Genomic DNA, 15363 nt, shown 5'->3' with positions numbered 1-15363 from the left:
GATTTGGTCCTAACAACCAGCTGTAGACAGGTGCTGTGATTACCTCCATCCAGATGAGGTAATTGGGCCTGAGAAAGGACAAGAGGCACTACCAAGGTCACACATCTAAGTGAGGTTCTAAGGTATAAGTTTCCCAACACTAAGTCGAGCACACTATCCTTTGAGCCTCCTAGCTGTCTTCAAGTATGGAAAAGGCTGTCATGTGGAAGAGGGTTCAGGTGGGTTCTATCTGGTCCCAGAGTAGACTGAAAGAATGGAAGTTACAAGAAGACAAATTTAGACTTCATCTCAGGAAAATTTCCTGACAATAAGTGATACACAAAAGTGAATTTACTTTCTTGTGTAACTAATGGGTTACCAGTTATTGAAGGTCTTCAAATAAACATTGGAAGACATTTTGTGGGGATGTCATAGAGTTATTCTTTTTAAAACATGGATTGTACTAAATGGCTGCTGAGATCCTTTCCAACTCTAACGGACAAAAACCTTGTTTATGGCCTTATCATTATGTGGATTCCTTTATTCCAACTTTCTCTTCCTAATCTATCTATGCCACTAAGCTTGCAATTTCTTCCATGCTTACTGTTGACACTATTGTTAGCCATGTTCATATTTCAATATCTACTAGCCTAGAAATTATTGCAGCACTCCCTCCCCTTATCTTCAGTGACACCTACCTTACGAGTCTTCTTCCCTGAGTTACCATCAATATCAACTGTTCAGTCTTTATTATGACTGATGAAAGTTGTTGGAAGCAGTCACACAAGTAAGCTGGTTTCCCTCATTCCAAATTCAGGGTACATTATTTAAATGGGATCCTTGCTGCCACTTGACATTCATATATCAAGAATTGTGAATTTTTGACTTGAAGGATGTCATTTAGAGGGAACAACAGTCATCAAAAGGAAATCAAGCAGTGTAGACTCCACACCTCCGTTTCCTCTCCTCTTTCTCTTCCGAACACTCTGAAATCATCTCTTAGCCCTTTATCAATGTTGACCTCTCTGCATCATTTGCCTCTGTTGACTGAATGCTGCACAGGGATGCTCTCTTCCCTCTAGATTTTCATGACACTGCTTTCTCCTGGATTTCTTCCTGCCCACATGACTGCTCCATCTCTGTCTTCTTTGACAGATCATCATGCATATCATTCACCCTAATTATATTACCAAGATTCTGTCTTGACTCCTCTGCATTATTTTCTTAACATTCTATCATTTGGGCACTTCAGCTGGTCCCATGGGTTAAATTAGCATCTCTCTGAAGATGATACTGAGATATCTATATGCAGTCTCATCTCTCTCCTGAGCTCTAACCTTAAATCACTAACTGGATGTTGGACACTTAAACATGTTGAACTAGATTTCAATAGGCATCTGAAAATTGACATGTCCTAACTAGAATTTATTATCTTTTTGAATCAGTTGTCAAATGGTATGTATCAAATCTCTACGATATTCATCAAATATTCACGCTTCTTTCTACTCACATGGCCACCAGCCTAGCTCAGATCCTTATGACCCCTCATCCGGACTATTGTGATAAGTTTTGTTTCTTTTTCCTCACATCTCTCCTAACTCCAATGTATCCTGTGCACAGGTGCCAATGTGATTTTTCCCCCAAAAATATTGGTGTGATCATGTCACTTCCCTACACAAATGGGTGTTGTGGCTCACTGTTACCTTCAGGATCTAATACAGACTCCTATACTTGCCCAGTGTGAGCCATCCATTTCTTCCTATAACTTCACCACAGTGGGCCTCCCCATCATTTTCACTACCTCTCTTGCTTTCTTCTGATAACTTGAGGATTTTGGTAGAGCACTCTGGCTGTTCACTTGTCATTTCTCTTTCTTGTGTTGTGACCAGTTCATTTTTTTTTCTTTCTATGAAATATATCCAACATCTTTCCTGTTTTCTCAAAGGCTATGACAATGGAGTTCAAATGGTGGCAAATTTAAAAATGCTTGAAAGGCTGTCAATATGACCCTGACAACAGACAAAATGTGATTTCTGAGGAGCAGACTTTGAGTTCAGGGCAGAGAGATTCATCACTAATAATCTGATGTCTGGGGATGAACTCTTTAGCAATATTTATAGTCCATAAAACAAAGGACAGCACTAATGCAGAAAAAACATCCTGAAAAGAGTGTCTTACCTGGCCTTGAACAAACATAATTTTTAATAAAAAAGTGCTCAAAGCATGTGAACAAGCAGTTCTCAAAAGAATTACAAACTGTTAGCAGCAATAAAAAAGAGTTTCAATTCTCTAATAATAGATATAGAAATTTAAAACAAACCAAGTTCTCACCTCAGGCCTTGCAAGTTGTAAGAGATAACAAAAAGGTTAAATAGTCAGGGCTGGAGAGATTGTAGAAAGATAAACAGACTAATGCATTACTCACGGAGCTGTGAATGGGTCCAACCATTTTGCAAAGTAATTTGTAATTGTGAAAAGATAGAAAAATCTCCACACACTTTGACCTAGAGAGTTTACTGTGAGTGGTAAAGAGAAGGACAGGGTAAGGGAAGAGAGAGAGATCTTAGAGAAATGATAGACCAAAATTAAAAAGTCCCATATACACCAAAATAATAAGACTAAGAATTTGTTGTTATTATTCAGTCACATCCAACTCTTTGTAACCTTGTGGACAATACTGTCCTTGGAGTTGTCTTGGCAAGATACAAGTCTGTCATTTCCTTCTCCAGTGGAATAAAGAAAACAGAAGTTATATGACTTGCCCTGGGTCACACAGCTAGTAAGTGTCTGAGACTGGATTTGAAGTCAGATCTTCCTAAGTCTAGCCTAGTGCTCTAGTCACTGAGCCACCTAGCTGCCAAAAATTAGGATGATAGCATTTGTATAGCATCTACTATGTGCTAAGTATTTTGCTAAGCATTTTACAAATATTATGTTTATAGCAGCACTTTTTATAGTAATGAGGAGCAGGAAAGAAACTAGATTGGAAAATGGCTAAACAAATCATAGTTATGAATTATATGTTACATCATTATGTTGAAAGAAATTATGAGTTCATGAGTGCAGGAAAGCAAGGAGAGGCTTGTAGGAACTAATGCAAAGTGAAGAAAACAAAGCATAGAAAACAATATGTGTAGTGAATAAAAACAACAGAAATAAAGATAATCAAAGCTAAATTCTATGATATTATACTGACCAAACTTGGTCCCAAAAAGGAGATATGAGAAACATTCCAAACTTTTTTGTAGAGGTGAGAAATGATGAGTATGCAATGGTAGACATAATATTCAGATATTTTATCATGTTAATTAATTTGGATGCACTTTGCTTTTTCCCTCTTTGTATGATTTGTTATAAGGAATAGCAGGTGGAGCCAGAGGATCCATTGGGGAATGAAGTCACTATAAAGAATAGAAGATTTCAAGGACAAATTACTGAAGCAAATGAACAAAAGAGGCATTGGATTTAAACGGTTGGAAACACAGTTTAAATTATTTAGAGAGGAAAACAATTCCCTTTTTTGCTCAAAGGCAGTTTACGATTTTTGTTTTTTTGGGTTTTGGGGGCTTTTTTTTTGGAAAATGGCATACTTCATACTTTTTTTTCTATTCTTGAGACAGTTTAATATAATGAAAAGCATATTGGATTCATAGGCAGAGAGTTAGAACTAGAATCATAGCTCACTTCCTTTATCTATATGAACTTGCACAAGTGACTTAAATTCCCTTGGCCTCCATTTCTCCCTCCATAAAATAAGGGGGTTGGGTTAGGACACCTTTAAGATCCCTCCCAGCCCAAAATCTACAATCGTATAACGTGACTTATGTGGCTACTATTTGGTCACTAAATAGTTCTGAGAAATGGATCTGAACATGTTGCAATAACTTCCAGGCTAGTCAAGATGAGGTTTTTTGTTTGTTTGTTTGTTTTTCTAGATAATGGTGTTATCAGAGTGGACTACACTGCCAGTTACCCAAAGAGCAGCTCTGGGAAAGAGACCATGATGGTAGCACAGAACCATAAAATTATAGACTTGGACCCAGAAAGGACTTTAGAGGTTACTGAGCTCAACCCTATTACTTTATAGATGAGGAAACAGAGACACAAAGAAATAAGTTTCTCAGGGTCTCACAGCTAGTAAAGATTTGAGTCAGGATTCCAATGCAGATATATCTGATTCTAAATCCAGCAACCCAGCCATTATGCCAGGCCAGGTCTCCTAATATCTTCTCTACTTGGAACTGTCATGAGACTAGTTATATAGACAGAAAAGTAACGTCAAGGGGTAGGGAAGAAGATACATAGAATGACAAAGAGATGACAATAACTCACCCTTCCATACTACTTAATAGATTAAAAAGTTCATGTCTTATGAGGCAGACAATGTACATATTAACATGCACATTTTACAACTGAAGAAACTGAGGGTCAGAAGGTATAGGGAACTTGTCCAAGGTCATATGGTGCTAATAGAAGGAGGCATGATGAAAGTCAGTCTTGTATAACTCCTTCATAAATGCATGAACAATCTGAAGGCCAGATTTTATTGTAAAATAAAACCCTTACAATACAGCTAAATTTTGGATTTTCAGGATAATAATTCAGTCAATCAAGAAATTTTATTGAGTGTCTATTATGTGTAATACATTATGCTAGTCCCTTTGCTGGATATAAGAGAAAACTATCACTTGAGTCTATCTGTATCTGAAAATCTAGCTGAGGGGAATAGCTACATAAGCATGGGAATTATTTCCTTGCCAATAAAATACTGTTTTGACTTGATAATTGCAATGATTTTTAACTCAGATTTTCTCCCACTTAACAGTGTCTCTTATTCTATATTCATCGATTTTGAAAAAAACTTTTTAAAATTATATAATAAAAACAGCAGTTATGCCTTTTGTGCTTGCCATTATTTTTAGCATGATTAGATAATGAATTTAGTCCTCAAAGGGATATAAGAGGTCATATAATACAATTACCTCATTTAAATAACAAATAAAGAAGTTGAGTCTAAAGAAATGAAGAGACACATCTTTCAATTGAAACTGCTCTTAGAAAAGTTACCACTGATCTAATTGTCAGATCTAGTGATCTTTTCTCAATACTCATCCTTGTTGACTTGTTGGAAGTATTTATCACTAGTACCTACACCATCTTTCTGGTTACTCTCTCATTTACGTGGTTTTGATAATACTACTATCTCTTGGTTCTCCTACCTACTTCTCTAATCAATTCTCCATATCTTTTGCTGAATCATCATACATTCTATAGGCATTAACTGAGGTATTTGATTTTCCTAACTCCCTCTCTCTCTCTCTCTCTCTCTCTCTCTCTCTCTCTCTCTCTCTCTCTCTCTCTCTCTGCTGCCTCCCTCCTGGTAAGTAGTGACTTGGTGTACTGGATAAAATTCTGAGCTGGAGTCAAGAAAACCTAAGTTTGAATCTGGCTTCAGATATTTGCTAGCTGTGTAACCCTAAGAATGTTATTTGATCTCTGTTTAACTCAATTTATTCTACTACAAAATGAAGAAAATAATAAAACCAACCTTCAGGGTTGTTGTGAAGATTAAATGAGATAATCTTTGTAAGCTCTTAGCACATTACCTGACACATAGTGGGTACTTAATAAATGTTTCCTTCCTTCTCTTATCCTTAATCTTATTCCATTAGTTCAATCATCCTCTTTACACAGATTAATCACAAATCAATATGTTTAGCATTTATATATCCAGGCATAATCTCTCACCTACTGTCCCTGAACATAAATTTTCTATTTAATGTTTCAAAATGAATGACCTATAGGCAACTCAATCTCAACTTGTCCCAAATAGCACTTATTATCTTTGTTCAAAAATGTCTTCCTCTTCCTAAAACCCCTATTTCTAATGCAGGTACCACCATACTTTTTGTCACTACTGTGTATGTTTATGTATATGTACATGGTAGTAGCAGCCAAGGAGAGAGATTTTGGCCTGGAATGTCACAAGTTGGTAAGTGTAGCCACAGAGCAAGTGATTGTCATGTATTTCCCAGGAATAGATGTGGTCATTTTATTGGTAGTTACAAAGCTAGAGTGTCAATTTTGTGTAGAAGGTGGTGAGAAGGCAGTGAGTACGTGAACAATAGCATGACAGGAAGATGGATAGAGGGCATTTTGCTGGGACTTAGGCTGGGTGAGACTAAGTGTAGAGAACTCTCCAGAAATCACAAGTCCAGAACCCCAGTGTACTCTGTTGGAGGTGGAGGCTGGAATTATAGAGCCTGTTCATACACAACACATACCTTTCTATTGTCCTCTGAGTGACACTCATTTTACATTCTTGGGAGATTGGTGAGCTGAATTTATTTAGACAAAAATAATGGGGCTTGGAAACAGAATATGGAGTGACCAATTGAAGATGACTCCAATGTTGCAAATTGTAGTGACAAAAAGTATGCCATTGGGCAACATGATTCTAATCCATAATGTAAAGTTTCCTCTTCCAAGTTGACTTGCTTGTTCAACCACTTCCTATGACCCTGGGAATACAGAAAGGTCCTACTAATCCCTCTTGATGGCGGTGCCACAGATTCTTAGAAGATTTATGGCTAAGTTTCACAATAATTCCTATGATAATAAAACATAGGCTGTGGCATAGTTGGACAGAGAGTTAGCTGTGAAAAGAGAAAGATCTGGGTTCCAGTCCTGCTTTTGATGCATACTAAATATATGACTCTGGGCAAGCCATGCAACTGTTCCATGCTGGAAGCAACTACAAGTTGGAGAAAAGGTGCTGACCTGATTAGTAATGGGATTTTCCTTACATGAGAGTTCCCTACATCAGGGAAGTCACAGATCTATTCCTTCTGCCAAGCTCTATTAAAACCATAAAAAATTGTTAATCTGTGTTTACCAGAACTTGGATGTAAATTAAGATGAATCAATGAAGAACGTGAAATAGAAGCAAATTTAAATGTTTGTTCTGGACATGTACATTACCCAGATACTCATATTTGTAAGGGGAAAATGTATGATTTATACTGAGAATTTGGTTGGTCTAATTGGCACATAAGCCTCTCCCCACTCCATCCTATATTCAACTCAATTGTCAAAACGATCTTCCTGAAGTGTAGATCTTATTGTATCATCCCCAGCAGTATTCAACAAACTGCAGTGGTTCCCAATCACCTCCAGGACCAAATATAAAGTCCTCTGTTTGGGGTTCAAAGCCCTGCATACCTGCCCCTGCTCCCTACCTCTCCTGTCTTCTCACACCTTACACATCCCTCTATATCCTCTGACCCAGTGACACTGGCCTCTTAACTGTTCCTTGAAAAAGCATTCCATCTCCAGACTCAGAGTATTTTCTCTGACTGTCCACTATGCCTTGAATGCTCTCCCTGGAATCTCTTCCTTCTGAAATGTCTGGTTTCCTTCAAATCACAGCTAAAACTGCCACTCTTAAACCAGCCATTCCTGATGTATCAATTCTACTGTCTTCCTTCTGTTGATTTCCTCTCTGTTGCTTATGTAGCTTGTTTCTATATCATTATTGGCTTGTTTTCTCCCTCCATTAAACTAGGTGTTCCTTGAGGACAGGGAAAGCTTTTTTTTTAAATTCCTTTCTTTCTCTATAACTTAACATAGTATCTGGCACATAGTGTGCATTTAATAGCTATTTATTTACTAGGTGAATTAATATTAACCAGGAATATGTTCTAGAATTAAAAAGAGTCAGTAATCACAGTAGAGGGTGGCTGTGGGGATTTAGGCAATTATCTTTGGCCACACCAATTGAGTTTAAAAGGAAACTATTTTCTAGAAGGGAAAAGTACAGGGAGGGAGGGAGGGAGAGAGAGAGAGAGAGAGAGAGAGAGAGAGAGAGAGAGAGAGAGAGAGAGAGAGGAAACCAGGGAGGGATGAAGGAAGGTAGGCAGGCAGGAAGGAAGGCAGGCAGGCAGGCAGGAAGGAAGGAAGGAAGGAAGGAAGGAAGGAAGGAAGGAAGGAAGGAAGGAAGGAAGGAAAAACAGAAGGAAAGTAGCTGACAGCTATACCTGGCCTTTCTTCAAGTCACTAAGTCTGAAGATTGCTTCCTTTAAAATGTGTGGACCACATATGACAAAATTATGAGAGGTTACAGACAAATATTCCACAGAATGATAATGTGTAAATAAACTCAATTTAGAGTATTAGGAAATACTCACATCAGTGGGGAGGCTAAGTGACACAGTGAATAAAGCACTGGGCTTGGAGTAAGGAAGACTCATCTTCCTGAGTTCAAATCTGGCTTCAGAAATTTATCATCTGTGTGATCCTGGGCAAATCAGTTAACCATTTTAACCTGTTTCCTCATCTGTGTAAAATGAGTTGCAGAAAAAGTAGCAAATCACTCTGGTATCTTTGTCAAAAAAAAAACCCAAATGAGGTCACAGAGAGTTGGACATGACTGAACAGTAATAACAGTAACATCAGTGATGTGACAGATCCCCTGGAGAATCACATTCCTGTGCTTTGAGTATATAACAAAATAATGTACATAAGACACCACATTTTTTAAAGTTCTGTATATATATATATATATATATATATATTATATATATATATATATATATATATATATATATATATATATATATATATATTTCTACAAAGACAACAAGGACAGTGATAATTGTGGTAGTGGTGGTATTCATGATAATGGCATAGTGGGTAAGAGGACAAACTTGGAGTCACGAAGACCTGAGCTGTAACATATTCTGGCTATATGACTCTGGGCAAATCATTTAACCTCTTAGTGCCCACAAAGTTATAAAAGTATTCCCAACGTCCTTAAGTGGCAGAAGTGTATTCTAGGAGTTCTTCCACTGCTGAAATCAGAGGTCAAGTTTCCACCTTCTCCCCAACCATGCTGTCCTCATCCTCACCATTAGTAGCTTTCTGACTGAAAATCCAGAATTTGGTCTATTATGCCAGTTTGCAACTAGGTGGTGTAGAGATAGAAACATAAGCCTATAGTTAAGAAGATCTATATTCAAATTTGACTTCCATCACTTATTAGCTGAATGACCCTGGGCAAGTCACCTAACCTCTGTCTGCTTTAGTTTCATTAAAAGTAAAATGGGAATAATAATAGCACCTACCTCTCAGGGTTGTTGTAAAAATAAGATGATATTTATAGTGTATTTAGTACAGTGTCTAGCATGTAGAAATCATTTAATAAATGCTTACTCAAGGGAATGATCCATTTCAGAAGGGAAACACAGGAAAAGGATTTCACATGAATAAGCAGGCACAGAAGCAGAGGAGATTGTGTATAGTAAAAGTTGTGCATGCATAAAAGAGCTATACAAATGTTTGTTATTTTTTAATTATCATTTTATTATTGATATTAACATTCTTATGATCCTCTTCATTTTGGTACTAAATAACTTGTTGACAGTTTATATGTCCATAGCTAAAGCCCAGGAGAAAATCATTCCAAATATGTGGGTCAATTGGTTTGATTAAATAGTGTGAGTTAAAAGACAATCTCCTGTAGACTGATGAGATTGCCTGATTTGGAACCCCTCTTCCACTGTAATTTGTTGATTTAATCACCCACTTGCACGGCCACACATCCATATGTGAGAGTCCCAAGTTTGTAAATCATTATCACATTGATACTGTTTTCATAAATACCTCCAAAACGCTTTATTGAAAGCCCAGATTTTTAATAATATGGGAACTCTGGAATTCACTAGTTAAAGGATAGGTGTCACTTATTAAAGATTAGTTTTTTTAGAATTCAAAGGATTTGTTACAAGATGAAATAATGGACAAATACAGTGACAAAAGAGGGCACCCTTTTTATTCCTAGTTTCATTTATGATTCCCAATATCTGGCAATTTTTTCCATTCTACGCCTCTGTTCACTTAGAATAATAATTTACTTATATTATAGAGACATGCTAGTTAAGGTACATGAATTAAAGACATTTGATTAGAGAGATCCTTTGACATTAGAGAAGGATTTCACCCACTTATGACTCTAGTTTTCAAGAGGACAGGAATTTTTATTATTTATCTGTGTCACAGAGGGTTTTTTTAATGAAATAAACTAAAGGAAATACTTAGAGCTTCTAAAAAGCTTAAATCATGTGGAAAATGGCAAACCCACAACCAAGAAATAGTTCAAGGTGGTGGCCAGTGTTCCCCAACCAAAAAACACAGGTAAATTGGGATAAACATCTCCTTAATTGGTCCTAAAAACTCAACTATATCAATAATCTCTTTGATGGGGATGTTTCCCTTAATGATGCGGATTGTAACCCATACCTGCCTGATCAGTGTATAAGAGGCTTCTTCAAGATCTCACATTAGTTGTTCACAGGAGGTTGTCAACATTCATAGGGCCTTTCCTAAATTTCTCCCAAAATTACAAGGATACTAGTGATAGGATGGTAACCCTTACAAGCATACAAAGTGTACTACATGGAATGGTGACAAATTAACCTCTGATGTGATCACTGGATGTAGCCATATTTTTATTTTTTTTTCTTTGATGGCACCTCATATTTCACAATTCCATATTTGGAATATGGTATGACTTGTGCTCATTTAAAACACAACCCCACATTACCTTCTGAGTGATACTTATTTTACTTTATTATTTTTTAAAGACTATGTGTATATGTATAGCTCATAGGTATACAAAAAAACACTGCTAGAATATCAATATCAAGGAGGAGGCAGAGCCAAGATGGCAGAGTAAAAGCAGTGACTTGCTTGACATCTCCCCCAAACCCCTCCAAATACCTGTAAAAATGGCTCTAAATAAATTCTAAAGCAGCAGAACCCACAAAAGACAGAGTGAAACAAATTTCCAGCCTAAGACAACCTGGATCATTGATAGAAAAAGTCTATCATGCCATTCTGGGAGAGGAACTCAGTTGTGTGAACACACACACAAAACAGGCCTCAGTAAAGCTAGAGAAGGCCTCAGATGACAGAATCATGGGCAGCTGTGGTGGTTTCCATTCTTCTCAAACCAGCCAAAGACAACTTAGAAGGTCACTAGGAAAAGTCTGTGACTGGAGTGAGAGAGAGAAGCTTGGTGCCATTCCCAGTCCTGGCACAGTCCTGACGCAGTGTCAACTTCCTAAGCTTCTGGCCCACAGACTGAGGGTGAATTGAGTGACTGATCAGATGGGGATTGCAGGGATCTATTTGCTGGCACTGAGGCAGGATTCTCTTGCTTTGCCTGTGCTTGGATCTGGGTAACACTTCTGGGTGGCGGTCTTGGGGCAAGGAGGAGTGCTGGCATGGTGGAGCTTGTAGTGGTGATGAAGAGGAAATCCTCCTCACAGTTACAAGGCAGAAAAGAGTGCTTGTGGTCAGTCATGGATCAAAGCAGGGGCCAGGAAAGGAGTTAACACATTGCTCTTGATCATACCATCTTGGAAAAACTGAAAATTTGTAGGTCCCTAGAAGTATCTTTGAGAACACCTGCACAAAACTCTCAAAGCTTGGGACAGTACTTTCTCCACACTGGAAGCAGAGGCCTACCTTAACAAACAGTTTAGAATGCAAGTAATTGACTGGGATCATGAGCAAACTACAAAAAAAAAAAGTCAGACTATAGAATTTTTCTTTGGTGACAAAGAAGATCAAAACATACAATCAGAAGACAACAACAAAGTCAAAACTTCTACATACAAAGTCTCCAAGAAAAATATCTTGGGGTGAGGGGAGGGATGAGATGGGGAGAAAATTTGGAACTCAAAATCTAGTGGAAGTGAAGTTTGAAAATTAAAAATATATACATTAATAAAAATTTTTAAAAAGCTTATGGAAGTGATTGTTGATAAATCAAAATATATTAATACTTTTTTTAAAAAAAGTGGTTTATGGAAATAAAAAAAATGACAGCTGAAAGGTGGTGGAGTAGGCAGTTAACCAAATGATTTAAAAACAGATTAATTTTTAAATAAAAAATTAAATTGGTCCAATCATTTTTTCATATTATAGACAAGATTTTTTTTGTTTTTCATGAATAAGTTGAATTGTCATAGTTTAAGAATGTAAATTTGCGGTATTTGCTTTGTTAATATATTTACATGCTGTGTGACTATGCTTTGTGCAGAAGATGCAGCATTGTGTGATGTTTAGCATCTTGACCTAGGAGTCAATAGACCTGGGAGGGGCAAATCCCTTTACTTTATGTTGTAGTTCCCCATCTACATATATGCAAAATAAGAGTAAGGGGGGATGGTTATTCATTGCCTATAGGGTAAAATTGCTTAGTCTGGCACTTACAGATTTCCACAACGTGACTCCCATTGCCTTTTTCAGTCTTTGTTCATATTATTTCCCTTTGAGAGCTCTGCATTCTGGTTAAACTATTCTACTAGCCATTTCCCACACTCAACATTCCCTCTCCCTATATTGAATATTTTTAAGAGCTATCCCTCAATATCACTAATATAATTCTTCCCAATCTCTACTTCTCAGAAACTTTGTTTTCTTTCATAATTCACATCCTGACACTTCCTTTATGAACCCCTCACAGATTCTCCTAATTTATTAAGATCTTTTCTCTCCTTTCTCAAATTTTGTGAGAACTCCCTGAGGGCTGGAAATCTCTTTTGCGTCCTTTTGTATCCCTGTTGCTTAGCACAGTGCATGACATATAGGAAGGGCTTCATAAATATTTATTTATCTCTTGATTGTTCTCTTGTCCCCAGTACTCCATATCGTGTATTTACTTATATGTATCCATGTGTTATTTTCTCAGTAGAATGTAAGCTTCTTGAGGGAAGCTGCTATTTTGCTTTTGCCTTTCTGTCTGGAAAATCTAGCAAAGTGCTTAGTGCATAATAGGTTCAGTAAGCATTTATTTTTTTGATTATTTAATAAATGATGAATTGAATGGGAAAAAAAGATACCAATATCAAAATACATGGGAATTAATTTCTATGAGAAATTGGTGGCTATCAAATTATTTTTTTTTCATTTTCCTCCTACTTTCCTTTTCCTCCTCCTCCTCCTCCTCCTCCTCCTCCTCCTCCTCCGCCTTCTCTTCCTTCTTCTTCTACTTCTTTCTTCTTCTTCTTCTTCTTCTTCTTCTTCTTCTTCATGAAGTTACTGTATTGTTATGTACATGCGTATGCATGTATATATGTATATGTGGGCAAAAATAGCATTATTCTTGAAGATTGCTAACTTGATTTTCTCTAATATAGAAGAAATAGTGTACTTGTTAAAGTACCATATTTTCCCATGAATGTTACACTTAGCAAAAAGACATGGAAGTATCTCAGATTAGTAATGTAAAATTTAAGCCAATTTACAGTAATTAGATGTCAGTTCTAATTGGAAATGACCATTCCTAGCAAACTGATTAGCTCTGAGTGTTTTGTACTTCTTTTCCACAGTGTATATTTAGATACATACCAATACAAGCCAAGCCTGGGAGGTCATTCTTCCTTCCTTCCTTCCTTCCTTCCTTCCTTCCTTCCTTCCTTCCTTCCTTCCTTCCTTCCTTCCTTCTTTCCTTCCTTCCCTTTTTCTTCTTACTTTTTCCAATTTAACAATCCAAAGACACAAACGTTTCTTTATACAGTGAAAAAAAAACCTATATAAAAACATTCCCTTCTGAGAAATATTAAATTGAATGAGGTAAAAACAAAATTGCCCGGTTGGATTTTATTCTTTTCTCAACTTAAAAAAAAAATTATTTATTTCTTGTTCTTGAACTTTCATTTTATCACATTTTAATGTTTTATTTATTTTATTTTCTTTAATCCCAATCACTATTTATTAACTCACTTCTCAAACAAAGAAACCTTCACAATATCACAAATAAGTTATAGTAAATCTAAATGTATCAACCCATTGTCCATCTTGCACAAAATTTTCCTCATTGTGCATGCCCCTTTAGACCATTCACTCTCTCCTAAGAGGCAGGGGGCATGCTTGGTCCTTAATGTTCTAAATAAAGAAGCTATCAATATGTAAATTTTTTCTTATTTTTCCTTTTTTTTTTTAGATTTTATAACTTTATTTAAATGAAGTTTAATTTAATTTTCTTCCACACTGAATTCTGTAAGCTTTTGAAAGTGGTAACAGGAATGTAAGTAACCAATGTATACAACTTGTTTGGTGAATCTTCATCCTCATTGTGTTTCCTATACAAACGCACTAGGATACTGAATGGGACATTCTTTATTCCTTTGTCCTAAACAGCTGTGTTGGGTCTGGTGTGAATGCACGCATTTGGAATTTCCATTTCTTTCATGGTAAAATTTTGGATTTCTTTTAGAGCCCAAGGAGCTTGCTTTTTGAAGCCTAATCCGTGAATCCTTTTCTCAACATTGATGGGATACTTTTTGGTCACCACCTCATTGATAACAGAACATCTCTTCTTTCTCTCTCCACCTTTCTTTGCAGGAGCCATCTTGCCTGGGACTAGTTTAGAAAGTGGGAACTCTTTTTTCTTAAATACGTTTGTTACAACTATTTTGTTTCTCTTTCTGTTTAATGTGGAGGGGTAGGTGAGAGGGAGAGAAAATTGATTTTTGTTCATTAAAAAAAATAATTAAAAAAATAATAAAGGTAAGCATTACACTCAAGAATATACACAGAAAAAAAAAAAACAGCTCCCTGGGCTAAAATATAAATGGTCAAGTTCCCAGACAAGCCTATGAAAGGAAAAAGGAAGCAATGAAGGAAACAAGCATGGAAGGAAGAAAATAAAAGAAAGAAGAAAAAAAGGAGAAAACAAAAGAAAAAGGAAAAGAAAAAAAGAGATAGTAGAAATGGGAAGGAAATTCCAGTGCTGAGAAACAAATCATAAAGTATTATCTTCAAGTTCTTTAAGTGTTCCACCTGTGAAAATGAGAACAGCAATGTAAAGACAAAATATGAACAATTAGAAACCTCCATGGGGCTGTCTTAGGAAATAACATGACTTTCATTGGAGGTATCCAAGTCAACTATGGGGGACTACTTATTTAGTACACTATAGTGGGAATTATTTTGGGAGTTATACTTTGAACTACATGGCTAATGAAGCCCCTTCCAAATCAGAAATTCTTTGATTCTTTTCAGTTAACAACAACTCTCCTCACCCAACCACTTCTCAAGCCAAATACAGGCAACCAGCTAAAATCAGGTCACCAATTTCAAGCTTCCATGTCTCATTGCCTTCTCTGGAAGAGACATCAGCTAATGAGAAGTGATCCTTTTTTTGTGACAATGACTTTTCTTTGATGCTACCAGTGGTCATTGTCATCTCCTCTTCTCAATGTTCTTAACATTCCCTCGTGAGCACAACTGTGCATAGGAGCATGGTTTATGCCCAGGGTATATCTTTCTGTTCAATGATTGTCAGCCTCATGCCTAATTGGTGGGGCATGGAAAAGT

The 15363-nt window shown here is 36.7% G+C and overlaps 1 pseudogene; it reads right to left on the bottom strand.

Annotated features, from left to right (window-relative positions):
* Positions 1 to 14002: 14002 nt before the first annotated feature.
* On the bottom strand, positions 14003 to 14395 carry LOC110222657 (large ribosomal subunit protein eL31 pseudogene; annotated as a pseudogene).
* Between the last annotated feature and the right edge of the window lie 968 nt (positions 14396 to 15363).

This window comes from Phascolarctos cinereus, unplaced genomic scaffold, assembly GCF_003287225.1.
Source record: "Phascolarctos cinereus isolate Bilbo 61053 unplaced genomic scaffold, phaCin_HiC Scaffold_2;HRSCAF=192, whole genome shotgun sequence".
NCBI classification, from domain to species: Eukaryota; Metazoa; Chordata; class Mammalia; order Diprotodontia; family Phascolarctidae; genus Phascolarctos; species Phascolarctos cinereus.
The sequence above is the reverse complement of the archived record's forward strand: the minus strand, read 5'-3'. Positions and strand labels throughout refer to the sequence as shown.